The sequence below is a fragment of the Pseudophryne corroboree genome, chromosome 11 (genome assembly GCF_028390025.1).
Source record: "Pseudophryne corroboree isolate aPseCor3 chromosome 11, aPseCor3.hap2, whole genome shotgun sequence".
Taxonomy (NCBI): Eukaryota; Metazoa; Chordata; class Amphibia; order Anura; family Myobatrachidae; genus Pseudophryne; species Pseudophryne corroboree.
The window spans coordinates 70,059,712-70,078,299 of NC_086454.1; the positions used below are offsets into that span (position 1 = coordinate 70,059,712).

At 37.9% G+C, this 18,588-nt stretch overlaps 8 non-coding genes across 8 annotated transcripts; all 8 read left to right on the forward strand.

Moving 5' to 3' along the window:
- The first annotated feature begins 601 nt into the window (after positions 1-601).
- Positions 602-675, forward strand: TRNAT-AGU (transfer RNA threonine (anticodon AGU)). The gene has a single exon. It is a non-coding gene; the product is annotated as a tRNA-Thr (tRNA).
- An 8,874-nt stretch (positions 676-9,549) lies between these two features.
- Positions 9,550-9,623, forward strand: TRNAT-AGU (transfer RNA threonine (anticodon AGU)). The gene has a single exon. It is a non-coding gene; the product is annotated as a tRNA-Thr (tRNA).
- An 840-nt stretch (positions 9,624-10,463) lies between these two features.
- On the forward strand, positions 10,464-10,537 carry TRNAT-CGU (transfer RNA threonine (anticodon CGU)). The gene has a single exon. It is a non-coding gene; the product is annotated as a tRNA-Thr (tRNA).
- Positions 10,538-11,715: 1,178 nt separating this feature from the next.
- Positions 11,716-11,789, forward strand: TRNAT-AGU (transfer RNA threonine (anticodon AGU)). Its single transcript has one exon. It is a non-coding gene; the product is annotated as a tRNA-Thr (tRNA).
- An 841-nt stretch (positions 11,790-12,630) lies between these two features.
- TRNAM-CAU (transfer RNA methionine (anticodon CAU)) lies at positions 12,631-12,704 on the forward strand. The gene has a single exon. It is a non-coding gene; the product is annotated as a tRNA-Met (tRNA).
- Positions 12,705-14,455: 1,751 nt separating this feature from the next.
- On the forward strand, positions 14,456-14,529 carry TRNAT-CGU (transfer RNA threonine (anticodon CGU)). Its single transcript has one exon. It is a non-coding gene; the product is annotated as a tRNA-Thr (tRNA).
- Positions 14,530-15,268: 739 nt separating this feature from the next.
- Positions 15,269-15,342, forward strand: TRNAT-AGU (transfer RNA threonine (anticodon AGU)). The gene has a single exon. It is a non-coding gene; the product is annotated as a tRNA-Thr (tRNA).
- A 1,741-nt stretch (positions 15,343-17,083) lies between these two features.
- TRNAT-AGU (transfer RNA threonine (anticodon AGU)) lies at positions 17,084-17,157 on the forward strand. Its single transcript has one exon. It is a non-coding gene; the product is annotated as a tRNA-Thr (tRNA).
- Positions 17,158-18,588: the final 1,431 nt, after the last annotated feature.

Below are 18,588 nucleotides of genomic sequence, written 5' to 3' on the forward strand. Positions count from 1 at the left end.
AAATTGGCAATATTCATGTCTGAGCAATCTCCAGAAACAATATAGTGTCCAGTCAGAGGAAATGTTTAAACAAAAGTCAGTAACAATGTGAGTTTCTCAAGATAAATGGATAGACAGTTTAGTCATCAGAGTTTGGAGAGCAATAGAAAATAATGGATTATGTATTACTTAACATAAACAATATTGTGTTAGGAAAGAAATTCCAGAAATCAATCTTTCCATTTATTGAGCAAGCTTCCAGATAAAATGTTAACATTAATTCTATCATTGAGATCTAATTTTTTCATTTCACGACTACTTTTTAACTGCATGAGTACCAACAAAAGACTGACTTTAATTTCCCAGGGATGACTACATTAATAACAACGCCATAATATCTATTACAATAAAGCATATTAACAAGTGACTTGGACAAGACATTGTATGAATGTAGGGCCTGTATATACAAAATAAAGGAGAGAAAAGCATTACATAACTTACTGTAAGTTTCCAACTGTTTAAAGAATTAATAAAATACTTGTTTCAAAAAAATATATAAAAATAATAAAAAATATTATACTTTAGACATATAATTTGTCATTATACATAAGGCAGTGCAAGTGGCACTGTGGCTTAGTTGGTTAAAGCGCCTGTCTAGTAAACAGGAGATCCTGAGTTCAAATCTCAGCAGTGCCTTTGCTTGATACCTTTTTATCACACCAGTATGTATTTTTTTGTTGATGCATAACAAAATAAGATGTGTAAAACCTTTATCTGCTTTCACTTTGGCACATTTGGTCACCAATGTAAAAAGGTTTAAAGATGCCATCCATGTCAGAAGACGACAAACAACAAAACTTCACCCTATTTCAATATAAGTTAATTTGTAGAAATATGCCTAAGTTAAGGTAAATAGATGAATTTTTACAAAATAGCCTTCATCATATTGGGTTACTGCAAAATTAATTTGGAGTACAGTCAAAAGAGAATAACACAGGAAGTGTTAAAATGTCTGTAAAAGGGGGGCGTGGCCTGGAGGTTGTGTGAGCAGGCTGCTATTCTGGTGAGCTCCCAGGGACCTGGGAGTTTTTTTTTATAATAAAACAGCCTCCTCACGATTATTACCCACCCTGTGTGCCTGGATCGTCTTTCTAACGGGTTGGAGCAGGTGAGGAGTATGAGCTGCGGAATCGGGGAGCCGGTTTCCTTGCTCCCGCGGATTGCGGCCTACTCGTCACCCTGAAGCCGGGGACTAAATTTCTATACTAACCCCAGCCGGGGGGTCGGCCTTCCCGGGACGTCGGATGGACCTGCCTGCACCCTGCCCCTTGCTGGGACATCACTACCAACAACCCGGCAGTCCTTGCTGGCTGACGGGGGAGATCCGGGACCGGATCGGGGCCGAGACGCGCGCTCCGGAGTGCGGGCGGCGGCCATTTTGCGGAGGCCGAACGAGAGGAGGCGAGGCGGCGGTGACCCGGAGGAGACATCGGGCGGCCCTAGGGGGTAAGAGACTGCAGCGTTGGCCCCACGGAGGTGACTGTATCGCTCCCCCCTGGGTGCTTTTGCCGGATACCAGCGGCGCACTGCTGCGGAGGACTGCGGGCCCGGCCGGAGCTCCCCCCCCCCGCCTGTCGGAGAGACAACAAGCAGCAAACATAACAGCCCCCCCCTGTTCATCTGGAGTCTGGGGTTAGCTGGGCCGCTCCCAGGGGTACAGACCCCCCTGATCCAAGCTACCCCACCGGCCTACCTGTAGATACCCGAGGGACCTGTGCGCCCCGGCCCCTCTACGAGTCCGCCCGCTGCTGTGGGTGGCTCATTGAACGGTGCGGGTGGTCGTCACGGAGTCCTACGACCTGCAGTCGCCCCACGTTAGACCTGGAAGCCGTGAGGAAGAAGCCCAGACTAGCACTGCGGTGGGGGCGAATACGACTGACCGGGTCACCCAACCCTGTAGACGCATCCCCCATCTGTCGGGGCCCCTCTATTGTGTCTGAGCAGTACTCCTGGTTTTGCACGTGGAAATACCAAGAATCTCCTTTCTCCAAGTTATAATATCCCTCCGGGGATCCCTGGGTTTGATCTTAATCTTCTACAACCGGCGGCCCGATCCTGATTGTACTTGGGGGGCCTGGGGTGCGGTACTGGAGTTCCCCCCAATGCTTCGTATGCACACAGAAGAAGATGGCTAGTCGCATAGCCCTGTCGGCCCTGCTCATGCCAATGTAAAACAAGCAGTTTCTCCTACCCATGCCAATATCTACGTGACATCTAGATGATCCCGGAGACAGCGGAGCCTCCAAATTTTCCTATTTAAGTGATTGGAACCGTCGACCTATCTCTCTCAGGCCTTAGTATGCCTTCCAGACGCAGCAAGCCATCAAAGCCCGCACAGCAGCTTTCATTTTTCAAATCATCTCCAAGGATGTCGGGCTCTAAAACCACCGGGTCCTCTACGACAGATACAATCCCGCAAACTCCCCCCTCCCTGGAGGTGCCCCCTTCCACTTCCATAGCTGCCACGAGCCTGGACAATGTCAAAGATGGAGATGCTCTAACTGTGGGCACAATGAAACTACTTCTGTCTCGCTTCAAGGAGGACGTGGCAGCGGAATTTCGTAACACATTAACGGCGTGTCAACAATCCATAGATGACCTAGGTGGCCGCACTGACCATTTGGAAACTAAAATGGAGGAGGTCGTGGGGTCCCATAACAGCCTGCTAGACTCCCATGACGCCTTGGAGGCGGAGGTGAAGCTTTTGCGGGACAAAGTCACAGATCTAGAGGACAGATCGCGTCAAAGCAATCTTAAATTGCGTGGAGTCCCCGAGTCTGTGTCACACAGCAGTTTACACGACTATGCCGTGGCCCTATTTAAAGCTCTATTACCCCAGTCCCCTTCGGCAGATCTCCTTATCGACCGAATACACCGGTTGCCAAAGGCTAGAGCGGCACCAGGGGACGCGCCCAGAGATGTCCTAATGAAAATGCACTACTTCCACGTTAAGGAGGCCTTACTAAAAGCATCAAGACCGACGTCAGACACATCTTCAGCCCTTAAAGGCCTTCAAATATTCGGAGACTTGTCTGCAGCCACCCTCTACAAACGGCGTTCCTTTCACCCTATCACGGCAGCTCTCAGGAAGGCGGATATCCCTTATCGCTGGGGTTTCCCCACCAAGCTGCTGATTCACCGAGATGGCTCCACTGTCTCTATTTCTACCGCAGATGAAGGAGCAAAGTTGCTCAAATCCTGGAACATTGCAGAACCCTCTGCGGACTCCTCACCCCGTCGACTTCAGCAGGACTGGTCTTCGGTTAAGTGAGGTGGCCTGCGCGGGATCGGAAAGCTTCCAAATATGCTACCTCTTTACTCCTCTTTGGTGGCTCTCCAGTTATGGTGTTGGCACTGCCAGCTTTACCTCTACCCTTGCTCGGGGAAGCGTGATGTGCCGGGGGAGGCGTTGAATGTAGCGGGCGATCAGTCCGTGTTTCAGAAGTATTCTTAGAATTGCATACTGTACTTTACTGGCTGCCTAGTTTGTTCTTTTTTCTTTCTTACAGGCGAGGTGCCTGGGGCTCCCCCGGACATGGCGGGCCCCTACCAAAATTAATCTGTTGATATAACTCAGGAGCTTGATATGTAGGGTGAGCCGCTGGAGAGTCCCTAATGATTCTACTGATTTCAATGTTGGTTTCTATGCCCTGTTTCCAGGTTGGACTGTTTTTGTTATGCATTTTATGTTCTTCATGTTCTATTTACAAACATGGGTATTTACATGCCCTAATAGTATCAAGATGTTCATGTGTTCTGTATAGTTTACAGTGTAAAGTATGGCAACGGGTAGGTGCTATGCCACTAACCCCTCCTTTAGCCTACACAGCCGCCTTATTATGGCGACTGGTTATGATCTCAAGAGAGATCAATTCAGTTTTGTTTTTTTAATTTTTTTTCTGTCTACCTTCCTGTTCCCAGATATGTCCCCCCCCCCTTTCAGGTATATCAGTTTAAGCACGGAAATTGCTCAACGGAATTATCAGTCTTAGTTGCAATGGATTATGGTTAACATAATCTCTATTAATGCCAAAGGGCTCAATTCTCCCCATAAACGAAGAGTAGCCTTGAATTTTTTTCATAAGCTCAAGGCACATGTGGTAGCAGTACAAGAGACCCACTTTCAGAGTCAAAATCCCCCCTCCTTCACTAATTCACGCTATCCCCACTGTTATATCGCAAACGGACCCGCCAAGAAAGCTGGCGTGGCTCTTCTTATAGCACAACATTGCTCGTTTGTTCTGTCCGATAAATATGAGGACCCAGACGGGAGATATTTAATTTTAGTGGGCAAACTGGATAATGTAGAGACCACTTTGGTCTCTTGCTATGCACCCAATGCCAAACAAATTCCATTTCTTAGAACCTTCTGTAGAACTCTCAAGGAACATACTAAGGGAGCCCTTTTGATTTTAGGTGATTTTAATATGGTACTGGACCCTACTGTTGACCGCTCCCGTCCGACCCGGACCCTTCGTAGCAGTCCACCCCAGGATCCCGCAGGCAAATTTGGTCAACTGCTAGCTGAGTACGCATTGTATGACGTATGAAGGGCTAAACATCCGACAGAACGGGATTACACTTTCTATTCTCACGTACATAGTTCGTACTCTCGAATAGACTTAGCATTAGCTGATAAATGGACACTAGCGGCTATTAGCAAGATAGACATATTACCTATGTCCTGGTCGGATCACTCACCGCTTATGGTTGTTTGGGATACCAGTAAAAGGGTGGTCCCTCATGCCCCCTGGAGAATGGGCCAATATTTACTGGCCCACCCTGAGGCTCTTCAGGCCATCCAGCAATCTCTGGATTTATATTTGTCCACTAACTGCCCCGGGGACACATCTGTCTTCACCCATTGGTGTTCTCTGAAAGCCGTGATTAGAGACTCTGCAATTCAAAGTGCGGCTAGACTTAAACGTGATTATAGGAAGAGACACGCCTCGGCCGAAAGAGAGGCCGCCCGGTTAGAAGCTGCACATAAAATTAGCCCCGATAATAAATCTCTTTATAAACAACTTCTTAGTGCCCGTGACAAAGTAAACACCTTTGCCTTAACCGAAGTTCACCGCAACCTGCAGCGGCTAAATCAAAAATACTATAGGCTGGGTAATAGGGCGGGGCGGTTATTGGCACGTAAATTGAGAGGGCGTAGAGCCAAGGAACGCATACATGCTATTCATACATCTTCTGGAGTCAAAGTAACTGATCCGGTTGAGATAGCAAATGCGTTTGCTGAATATTATTCGCAGCTGTATAACCTTAGAGATGACTCTGGTACCCCTCAGCCCACTCTGGCAGATATTACCGGATTCTTGGACGGGTTGTCGCTCCCCAATATAGACTCCCAGACCCGCGAATCCCTCAACATTCCCTGGTCACTCGACGAAGTCGAAGCAGCCATTGATTCCTGTCCAGTTAATAAAGCCCCCGGCCCGGATGGGTACCCCTCCAGCTTCTACAAAACATTCAAATCAACTCTTGCCCCACTCTTAACGTCAGTCTATAATGAAGCCACTGACTCCACATGTTTCCCGAAAGAGATGTTAGAGGCTCGAATAGTTACCATCCCTAAGCCAGGAAAATCCCCTATGGTGGTTCAGAATTACCGCCCAATAGCATTGTTGAACACCGACCTTAAATTGTTCGCCAAGATGGTTGCAAATAGGATTTCCCCTCTCCTGCCTAGTTTGATTAACCCTGATCAGGTGGGTTTTGTTCTTGGCAGGCAAGCATCAGATAACACACGTAGGGTTATTAACCTGATTGACCGCTGCCAGGCCCGGAGCGAACCCCTCTTGCTTCTCTCCCTGGATGCAGAAAAAGCATTCGATAGGCTCCATTGGGATTATTTAAGGGTTACCCTGGGTCATTTTGGATTTGCAGGTAGGATACTTGACTCTATTTTTGCTTTGTACTCCTCGCCTTCGGCTTCGGTTTTCACCAATGGGTGCAACTCCTCTTTATTTAATATTACTAATGGGACCCGGCAGGGATGCCCACTATCACCCCTTATATTTGTACTAGCTGTGGAACCGCTGGCAGAGCGAATCAGGGGGTCAGACTCAATTGTGGGTCCAGAGGTGGGAGGGACACCACATAAAATCTGTCTTTTTGCGGATGATATCTTGGTATGTCTTAGAGAGCCTGAAACGTCCTTACCCCATTTACATTCTCTTTTAGACTCTTATGCAGCGGTCTCTTACTACAAACTGAACGCTACTAAGACTGAGGCCCTCCCCTTGAACATTTCTGACAGCGCTCTTAGTCGTCTAAAGAACGACTATAAATATGCGTGGCAATTTAGATCGCTTAAATATCTGGGTGTTCATTTATCTAGGGGGCGGGACTTAATGGGGTGCAACTATGACCCGCTTTTTCGTGCATTTGAATTATTAATTAAAGACTGGATGATGCAGGAGGTCTCCTGGGTCGGACGGGTGGCGGCAGCAAAGATGGTCCTCTTACCAAAATTGATGTACCTCTTTCGTACCATCCCTAGGGCTTTCCCTAAAGACGTTTGTAACAGATTCAATCGTCTATTAACTAAATATATATGGGGGGGCTTAAAGCCGAAAGTAGCGAAATCCACATTGACTGCGTCAAAAGGTGCCGGGGGAGTAGCATATCCAGACTTGGAAAGATACCATATCGCTTGTTTGCTCACCCAAGCTAGAGATTGGTTCACCCAGGGCAATTTTAAACCGTGGGTATCCCTGGAACAAGACGCAATATCCCCCTACACACTATCGGATTTGTTATGGTTGCCCTTCAAATCAATCCCAGTTAGAGTTGCCGAGTGCTCCGCAGTTCACGCAACCTTGCTGGCATGGAAGGAAGTATCTAAGTCTTTCCCTCCTGGTGCTCTGCCCTCCCCCAAGTTGTCCCTCCACGCTATAGCCCTATTGATCCCAGATTTGCAATTACACCACTGGCGAACCTTGGGTCTCACCACTCTGAATGATGTCCTCCGAGATGGCGCCTTAGCCCCCTTCTCCCTACTCCAAGAACAATTTCAGGTACCAAAACAAGACTTTCATAAATATCTACAATTGCGGCATTGGCTTCAAAGCTGCTCTCCAAGTCGGGTCCCACATACTGATCCCCCTAAAATACTGATGTCACTTCTAGTACCCAGAGGCAACAGGGGAGGCATTTCCAGATGGTACCAGCATCTTGTGACCGAGTCTCACCATGGGGTCTTCCCTGCACAGACTAAATGGGAAAAAGACCTCCCTGCAGTCTTTACGGAAGATATCTGGAAATATATCTTTAAATCTTGTTTTAGAATTTCCAAATGTGTAAATCATTGTGAAATGTATTACAAACTGGTCCATAGGGTATATTTAACGCCGGACCGTTTACACAAAATCTGGCCTGATGTCTCCGCTAGTTGCTGGAGAAACTGTGGGATGGTGGGAGATATTTTACATATTTTTTTGTTATGTCCGGTAATCCGGGCGCTCGGGAGGGAAGTGTTCCTTTTCATCTCCCACATATTAGGAGTGGTCCTTGTGCCTGACCCCCTCTTGGCACTCTTTCACTATTATGAGAAGGAGATGTCCAGCGGTGATAGATACATTCTAGGCCATATCCTCATAGCTTCTAAAGCCGCCATTGCCTCCAAATGGAAGTCTGCGGTCATCCCCAATATTTCAATGATAGAAAATAGTGTCCATCAACATTATGTGTTTGAGACAGCAGAGGGCAATTGTTCTCCAGGAAATACCTCTATTAGTAAGAAATGGATTAAATGGTCCCTTTATAAAGAGGGTTTAGGCCAGAAGGGTGCATACAGTGCTCCAGCTGACATTCCAGACCTCTCTGTGCTTTGCTCCCCGGTACATACCGGACACTGATTTACTAAGTGATGCAGACCTCTTATCTTTCACTATACTAGGATTCCATTGATGTATTACGATATCCCTGATACGTACTCCCCCCCCCATGTCTTTATTAGTTCTGTTTTGTATGTGTCTCCCCTCCCTCCTCCTGTTTTTTATTTACCGATCTAAATGTATATGTTCATGTAATCTGTTTGAAAACTCAATAAAAATTTAATATAAAAAAAAAAATGTCTGTAAAAAAGTAAGTTTCCCAAGGTACAGTAATTTGAGAGTCAGTTTAGTCATGATAGCTAGAGAATCATTGACATTTAACCCATATTTATTTCCATAACATCCTTAAAATTGTGTTAGGAAAATACTTCTTGATGAAAAGCTAAAATTCTCTTGAAAAAGCATCAATAAAGAATGCTCACCATAATTCTGACTTTTTAAAACAGAGTTCTTAATTTTACTACATGTTTTTGTTTTCTGAATATCAAAAATTAATTGACATTTATTCCCATGTAGCATTACTTACAGAGATATCAATAAAAGTGCCAAAAAAATTATTAGAAAATTACTTTGACAAGAAATTTTAAAAATAAAGGTCCTTTAAATCATGAATGAAAAGAGAGAAGACAACTTTCTATTTATACTCTAAATTTCCACTGGTTTGAAAAATTGATGAAGCAATAGTTATAAGAATGTCAAAAATTGTTACCAAATAGCATATCTTAGATATATCATTTTCCTTTGTGAAGCTTTTGAGCATTATGTGGTGCTGTGGCTTAGTTGGTCAAAGCGCCTTTCTCGTAAACTGAAGATCCTGAGTTCAAATCTCAGCAGTGCCATTCATTTATTTTCATCATCTCAGAACATAGTTTGTTGTTAATTCATCACAAAAAGACATGTGAATGCTTCAGCAGCCTTTACCCTTTCTCACATGTTCAGTAAAATGTACCACATTTCTAGATACAGTCCAAATCAGAAACACAAAAAAATGCAATATTCCCCTTTTTAATATCAGTTCTTTTGTAGAAGTTAATTGATGCCAAGGTAACTCGAAAAGAATTCCAGAAATTGCCAATCATTATGTCTGAGCAATCTCCAGGAAAAATATGGTGTCCAGTCAGAGGAAGTGTTTAAACAAAAGTCAATAACAATGCGAGTTTCTCAAGATAAATTGATAGACAATTTAGTCATCAGAGTTTGGAGAGCAATAGAAAATAATGGATTATGTTTTACTTAACATAAACATTATTGTGTTAGGAAAGTAATTCCAGAAATCAATCTTTCCATTTATTGAGCAAGCTTCCAGATAAAATGTTAACGTTAATTCTATCATTGAGATCTCATTTTTTCATTTCACGACTACTTTTTAACTGTATGAGTACCAACAATAGACTGACATTAATTTCCCAGGGATGACTACATTAATAACAACGCCATAATATCTATTATGATAAAGCATATTAACAAGTGACTTGGACAAGACATTGTATGAATGTAGGGCCTGTATATACAAAATAAAGGAGAGAAAAGCATTACATAACTTACTGTAAGTTTCCAACTGTTTAAAGAATTAATAAAATACTCGTTTCAAAAAAATATATAAAAATAATAAAAAATATTATACTTTAGACATATAATTTGTCATTATACGTAAGGCAGTGCAAGTGGTGCTGTGGCTTAGTTGGTTAAAGCGCCTGTCTAGTAAACAGGAGATCCTGAGTTCAAATCTCAGCAGTACCTTTGCTTGATACCTTTTTATCACACCAGTATGTAGTTTTGTGTTGATACATAACAAAATAAGATGTGTAAAACCTTTATCTGCTTTCACTTTGGCACATTTGGTCACCAATGTAAAAAAGTTTAAAGATGCCATCCATGTCAGAAGATGACAAACAACAAAACTTCACCCTATTTCAATATAAGTTAATTTGTAGAAATATGCCTATGTTAAGGTAAATAGATGAATTTTTATAAAATAGCCTTCATCATATTGGGTAACTACAAAATTAATTTGGAGTACAGTCAAAAGAGAATAACACAGGAAGTGTTAAAATATCTGTAAAAAAGTAAGTTTCCCAAGGTACAGTAATTTGAGAGTCAGTTTAGTCATCATAGCTAGAGAATCATTGACATTTAACCCATATTTATTTCCATAACATCCTTAAAATTGTGTTAGGAAAATACTTCTTGATGAAAAGCTAAAATTCTCTTGAAAAAGCATCAATAAAGAATGCTCACCATAATTCTGACTTTTTAAAAGAGTTCTTAATTTTACTACATGTTTTTTGTTTTCTGAATATCAAAAATTAATTGACATTTATTCCCATGTAGCATTACTTACAGAGAAATCAATAAAAGTGCTAAAAAAATTATTAGAAAATTACTTTGACAAGATATTTTAAAAATGAAGGTCCTGTAAATCATGAATGAAAAGAGAGAACATAACTTTCTATTTATACTCTAAATTTCCACCGGTTTGAAAAATTGATGAAGCAATAGTTATAAGAATGTCAAAAATTGTTACCAAATAGCATATCTTAGATATATAATTTTTCTTTGTGAAGCATTTGAGCATCATGTGGTGCTGTGGCTTAGTTGGTTAAAGTGCCTGTCTCGTAAACAAGAGATCCTGAGTTCAAATCTCAGCAGTGCCTTTCATTTATTTTCATCATCTCAGAACATAGGGGTCGATTCTATTCGGCAACTAATGAATAGCGCCGGGAATTAGCTCCCGACGCTATTCAATTCAGCAACTAATTACCTGCAATTGTCGGGAATTCTTCTCTCATCCCCGGGGGATGAGAGAAGAAAGCCGACAAAAGTGCTGCCTCGCGGCCGGCGCAAGGCTGATTCTGTCGGGAATCAGCCTCGCGCCGGGGAGTTAAGTCGGAGAATGCCCGTTCTCCCGACAATTCAACCTGTTTTGTCGGCGAGAACGGGCCATCGCCGACGTAACTAGTTGCTGAATTGAATAGCGTCGGGAGCTAATTCCCGGCGCTATTCATTAATTGCTGAATAGAATCGACCCCATAGTTTGTTGTTAATTCATCACAAAAAGACATGTGAATGCTTCAGCAGCCTTTACCCTTTCTCACATGTTCAGTAAAATGTACCACATTTCAAGATACAGTCCAAATCAGAAAACACAAAAAAATGCAATATTCCCCTTTTTTAATATCAGTTTTTTTGTAGAAGTAAATTGATGCCAAGGTAACTAGAAAAGAATTCCAGAAATTGGCAATATTCATGTCTGAGCAATCTCCAGAAACAATATGGTGTCCAGTCAGAGGAAATGTTAAAACAAAAGTCAGTAACAATGTGAGTTTCTCAAGATAAATGCATAGACAATTTAGTCATCAGAGTTTGGAGAGCAATAGAAAATAATGGATTATGTATTACTTAACATAAACAATATTGTGTTAGGAAAGAAATTCCAGAAATCAATCTTTCCATTTATTGAGCAAGCTTCCAGATAAAATGTTAACATTAATTCTATCATTGAGATCTCATTTTTTCATTTCACGACTACTTTTTAACTGTATGAGTACCAACAAAAGACTGACTTTAATTTCCCAGGGATGACTACATTAATAACAACGCCATAATATCTATTACAATAAAGCATATTAACAAGTGACTTGGACAAGACATTGTATGAATGTAGGGCCTGTATATACAAAATAAAGGAGAGAAAAGCATTACATAACTTACTTTAAGTTTCCAACTGTTTAAAGAATTAATAAAATACTTGTTTCAAAAAAATATATAAAAATAATAAAAAATATTATACTTTAGACATATAATTTGTCATTATACATAAGGCAGTGCAAGTGGTACTGTGGCTTAGTTGGTTAAAGCGCCTGTCTAGTAAATAGGAGATCCTGAGTTCAAATCTCAGCAGTGCCTTTGCTTGATACCTTTTTATCACACCAGTATGTAGTTTTTTGTTGATACATAACAAAATAAGATGTGTAAAACCTTTATCTGCTTTCACTTTGGCACATTTGGTCACCAATGTAAAAAAGTTTAAAGATGCCATCCATGTCAGAAGATGACAAGCAACAAAACTTCACCCTATTTCAATATAAGTAATTTGTAGAAATATGCCTATGTTAAGGTAAATATATGAACTTTACAAAATAGCCTTCATCATATTGGGTAACTGCAAAATTAATTTGGAGTACAGTCAAAAGAGAATAACACAGGAAGTGTTAAAATGTCTGTAAAAAAGTAAGTTTCCCAAGGTACAGTAATTTGAGAGTCAGTTTAGTCATCATAGCTAGAGAATCATTGACATTTAACCCATATTTACTTCCATAACATCCTTAAAATTGTGTTAGGAAAATACTTCTTGATTAAAAGCTAAAATTCTCTTGAAAAAGCATCAATAAAGAATGCTCACCATAATTCTGACTTTTTAAAACAGAGTTCTTGATTTTACTACATGTTTTTGTTTTCTGAATATCAAAAAATAATTGACATTTATTCCCATGTAGCATTACTTACAGAGAAATCAATAAAAGTGCTAAAAAAATATATTAGAAAATTACTTTGACAAGATATTTTAAGAATGAAGGTTCTGTAAATCATGAATGATAAGAGAGAACACAACTTTCTATTTATACTCTAAATTTCAACCGGTTTGAAAAATTGATGAAGCAATAGTTATAAGAATGTCAAAAAATTGTTACCAAATAGCATATCTTAGATATATAATTTTTCTTTGTGAAGCTTTTGAGCATCTTGTGGTGCTGTGGCTTAGTTGGTTAAAGTGCCTGTCTCATAAACAGGAGATCCTGAGTTCAAATCTCAGCAGTGCCTTTCATTTATTTTCATCATCTCAGAACATAGTTTGTTGTTAATTCATCTCAAAAAGACATGTGAATGCTTCAGCAGCCTTTACCCTTTCTCACATGTTCAGTAAAATGTACCACATTTCTAGATACAGTCCAAATCAGAAAACACAAAAAAAATGCAATATTCCCCTTTTTTAATATCAGTTATTTTGTAGAAGTAAATTGATGCCAAGGTAACTAGAAAAGAATTCCAGAAATTGGCAATATTCATGTCTGAGCAATCTCCAGAAACAATATGGTGTCCAGTCAGAGGAAATGTTTAAACAAAAGTCAGTAACAATGTGAGTTTCTCAAGATAAATGGATTGACAATTTAGTCATCAGAGTTTGGAGAGCAATAGAAAATAATGGATTATGTATTACTTAACATAAACAATATTGTGTGAGGAAAGATATCCAGAAATCAATCTTTCCATTTATTGAGCCAGCTTCCAGATAAAATGTTAACATTAATTCTATCATTGAGATCTCATTTTTTTTTTTCATTTCACGATAATTTTTTAACTGTATGAGTACCAACAATAGACTGACTTTAATTTCTCAGGGATTACTACATTAATAAGAACAACACCATAATATCTATTACAATAAAGCATATTAACAAGTGACTTGGACAAGACATTGTATGAATGTAGGGCCTGTATATACAAAATAAAGGAGAGAAAAGCATTACATAAATCACTGTAAGTTTCCAACTGTTTAAAGAATAAAAAAAACACTAGATTCAAAAAATTATATAAAAATAATAAAAAATATTATACTTTAGACATATAATTTGTCATTATACGTAAGGCAGTGCAAGTGGTACTGTGGATTAGTTGGTTAAAGCACCCGTCTCGTAAACGGAGATCCTGAGTTCAAATCTCAGCAGTGCTTTTGCTTGATACCTTTTTATCACACCAGTATGTAGTATTTTGTTGATGCATAACAAAATAAGATGTGTAAAACCTTTATCTGCTTTCACTTTGGCACATTTGGTCACCAATGTAGAAAAGTTTAAAGATGCCATCCATGTCAGAAGATGACAAACAACAAAACTTCACCCTATTTCAATATAAGTTAATTTGTAGAAATATGCGTATGTTAAGGTAAATAGATGAATTTTTACAAAATAGCCTTCATCATATTGGGTAACTGCAAAATTAATTTGGAGTACAGTCAAAAGAGAATAACACAGGAAGTGTTAAAATGTCTGTAAAAAAGTAAGTTTCCCAAGGTACAGTAATTTGAGAGTCAGTTTAGTCATCATAGCTAGAGAATCATTGACATTTAACCCATATTTATTTCCATAACATCCTTAAAATTGTGTTAGGAAAATACTTCTTGATGAAAAGCTAAAATTCTCTTGAAAAAGCAACAATAAAGAATGCTCACCATAATTCTGACTTTTTAAAACAGAGTTCTTAATTTTACTACATGTTTTTGTTTTCTGAATATCAAAAAATAATTGACATTTATTCCCATGTAGCATTACTTACAGAGAAATCAATAAAAGTGCCAAAAAATTTATTAGAACATTTTTTTGACAAGATATTTTAAGAATGAAGGTCCTGTAAATCATGAATAAAAAGAGAGAACATAACTTTCTATTTATACTCTAAATTTCCACCGGTATGAAAAATTGATGAAGCAATAGTTATAAGAATGTCAAAAATTGTTACCAAATAGCATATCTTAGATATATCATTTTTCTTTGTGAAGCTTTTGATCATCATGTGGTGCTGTGGCTTAGTTGGTTAAAGCGCCTGTCTCGTAAACAGGAGATCCTGAGTTCAAATCTCAGCAGTGCCTTTCATTTATTTTCATCATCTCAGAACATAGTTTGTTGTTAATTCATCACAAAAAGACATGTGAATGCTTCAGCAGCCTTTACCCTTTCTCACATGTGCAGTACCACATTTCTAGATACAGTCCAAATCAGAAACACAAAAAAATGCAATATTCCCCTTTTTAATATCAGTTCTTTTGTAGAAGTTAATTGATGCCAAGGTAACTCGAAAATAATTCCAGAAATTGCCAATCATTATGTCTGAGCAATCTCCTGAAAAAATATGGTGTCCAGTCAGAGGAAATGTTTAAACAAAAGTCAGTAACAATGTGATTTTCTCAAGATTAATTGATAGACAATTTAGTCATCAGAGTTTGGAGAGCAATAGAAAATCATGGATTATGTATTACTTAACATAAACAATATTGTGTTAGGAAAGTAATTCCAGAAATCAATCTTTCCATTTATTGAGCAAGCTTCCAGATAAAATGTTAACATTAATTCTATCATTGAGATCTCATTTTTTTCATTTCACGACTACTTTTTAACTGTATGAGTACCAACAAAAGACTGACTTTAATTTCCCAGGGATGACTACATTAATAACAAAATTGTGTTAGGAAAATCATGAATGAATAGAGAGAACACAACTTTCTATTTATGCTCTAAATTTCCACCGGTTTGATAAATTGATTAAGCAATAGTTATAAGAATGTCAAAAATTGTTACCAAATAGCATATCTTAGATATATCATTTTTCTTTGTACTGTGGCTTAGTTGGTTAAAGCGCCTGTCTAGTAAACAGGAGATCCTGAGTTCAAATCTCAGCAGTGCCTTTGCTTGATACCTTTTTATCACACCAGTATGTAGTTTTTGTTGATGCATAACAAAATAAGATGTGTAAAACCTTTATCTGCTTTCACTTTGGCACATTTGGTCACCAATGTAAAAAAGTTTAAAGATGCCATCCATGTCAGAAGATGACAAACAACAAAACTTCACCCTATTTCAATATAAGTTAATTTGTAGAAATATGCCTATGTTAAGGAAAAAAAGATGAATTTTTACAAAATAGCCTTCATCATATTGGGTAACTGCAAAATTAATTTGGAGTACAGTCAAAAGAGAATAACACAGGAAGTGTTAAAATGTCTGTAAAACGTAAGTTTCCCAAGGTACAGTAATTTGAGAGTCAGTTTAGTAATCATAGCTAGAGAATCATTGACATTTAACCCATATTTATTTCCATAACATCCTTAAAATTGTGTTAGGAAAATACTTCTTGATGAAAAGCTAAAATTCTCTTGAAAAAGCATCAATAAAGAATGCTAACCATAATTCTGACATTTTAAAACAGAGTTCTTAATTTTAATACATGTTTTTGTTTTCTGAATATCAAAAATTAATTGACATTTATTCCCATGTAACATTACTTACAGAGAAATCAATAAAAGTGCCAAAAATATATTAGAAAAATACTTTGACAAGATATTTTAAGAATGAAGGTCCTGTAAATCATGAATGAAAAGAAAGAACACAACTTTCTATTTATACTCTAAATTTCCTCCGGTTTGAAAAATTGATGAAGCAATAGTTATAAGAATGTCAAAAATTGTTACCAAATAGCATATCTTAGATATATCATTTTTCTTTGTGAAACTTTTGGGCATGATGTGGTGCTGTGGCTTAGTTGGTTAAAGCGCCTATCTCGTAAACAGGAGATACTGAGTTCAAATCTTAGCAGTGCCTTTCATTTATTTTCATCATCTCAGAACATAGTTTGTTGTTAATTCATCACAAAAAGACATGTGAATGCTTCAGCAACCTTCACCCTTTCTCACATGTTCAGTAAAATGTACCACATTTCTAGATACAGTTCAAATCAGAAAACACAAAAAAATGCAATATTCCCCTTTTTAATATCAGTTCTTTTGTAGAAGTTAATTGATGCCAAGGTAACTAGAAAAGAATTCCAGAAATTGCCAATCAATATGTCTGAGCAATCTCCAGGAAAAATATGGTGTCCAGTCAGAGGAAATGTTTAAACAAAAGTCAGTAACAATGTGATTTTCTCAAGATAAATTGATAGACAATTTAGTCATCAGAGTTTGGAGAGCAATAGAAAATAATGGATTATGAATTACTTAACATAAACAATATTGTGTTAGGAAAGTAATTCCAGAAATCAATCTTTCCATTTATTGAGCAAGCTTCCAGATAAAATGTTAATATTAATTCTATCATTGAGATCTCATTTTTTCATTTCACGACTACTTTTTAACTGTATGAGTACCAACAATAGACTGTCTTTAATTTCCCAGGGATGACTATATTAATAACAACGCCATAATATCTATTACAATAAAGCATTTTAACTAGTGACTTGGACAAGACATTGTAAGAATGTAGGGCCTGTATATACAAAATAAAGGAGAGAAAAGCATTACATAACTTACTGTAAGTTTCCAACTGTTTAAAGAATTAATAAAATACTTGTTTCAAAAAAATATATAAAAATAATAAAAAATATTATACTTTAGACATATAATTTGTCATTATACATAAGGCAGTGCAAGTGGTGCTGTGGCTAAGTTGGTTAAAGCTCTTTTCTAGTAAACAGGAGATCCTGAGTTCAAATCTCAGCAGTGCCTTTGCTTGATACCTTTTTATCACACCAGTATGTAGTTTGTTGTTGATGCATAACAAAATAAGATGTGTAAAACCGTTACCTGCTTTTACTTTGGCACATTTGGTCACCAATGTAAAAAAGTTTAAAGGTTCCATCCATGTCAGAAGATGACAAACAACAAAACTTCACCCTATTTCAACATAAGTTAATTTGTAGAAATATGCCTATGTTAAGGTAAATAGATGAATTTTTACAAAATAGCCTTCATCAGATTGGGTAACTGCAAAATTAATTTGGAGTACAGTCAAAAGAGAATAACACAGGAAATGTTAAAATGTCTGTAAAAAAGTTTCCCAAGGTACAGTAATTTGAGAGTTAGTTTAGTCATCATAGCTAGAGAATCATTGACATTTAACCCATATTTATTTCCATAACATCCTTAAAATTGTGTTAGGAAAATACTTCTTGATGTAAAGCTAAACTTCTCTTGGAAAAGCACCAATAAAGAATGCTAACCATAATTCTGACTTTTTAAAACAGTTCTTAATTTTGCTACATGTTTTTGTTTTCTGAATATCAAAAATTAATTGACATTTATTCCCATGTAGCATTACTTACAGAGAAATCAATAAAAGTGCTAAAAAATATATTAGAAAATTACTTTGACAAGATATTATAAGAATGAAGGTCCTGTAAATCATGAATGAAAAGAGAGAACACAACTTTCTATTTATACTCTAAATTTGCACCTGTTTGAAAAATTGATGAAGCAATAGTTATACGAATATCAAAAATTGTTACCAAATAGCATATCTTAGATATAATTTTTTTCTTTGTGAAGCTTTAGCGCATCATGTGGTGCTGTGGCTTAGTTGGTTAAATCGCCTTTCTAGTAAACAGGAGATCCTGAATTCAAATCTCAGTAGTGCCTTCCATTTATTTTCATCATCTCAGAACATAGTTTGTTGTAAAATTCATCACAAAAAGACATGTGAATGCTTCAGCAGCTTTTACCCTTTCTCACATGTTCAGTAAAATGTACCACATTTCTAGATACAGTCCAAATCAGAAAACACAAAAAAATACAATATTCCCCTTTCTAATATCAGTTATTTTTAAGAAGTAAATTGATGCCAAGGTAACTAGAAAAGAATTCCAGAAATTGCCAATCATCATGTCTGAGCAATCTCCAGGAACAATATGGTGTCCAGTCAGAGGAAATGTTTAAACAAAAGTCAGTAACAGTGTGAGTTTCACAAGATAAATTGATAGACAATTTAGTCATCAGAGTTTGGAGAGAAATAGAAAATAATGGAATATGTATTACTTAACATAAACAATATTGTGTTAGCAAAGTAATTCCAGAAATAAATCTTTCCATTTATTGAGCAAGCTTCCAGATAAAATGTTAACATTAATTCTATCATTGAGATCTCATTTTTTCATTTCACGA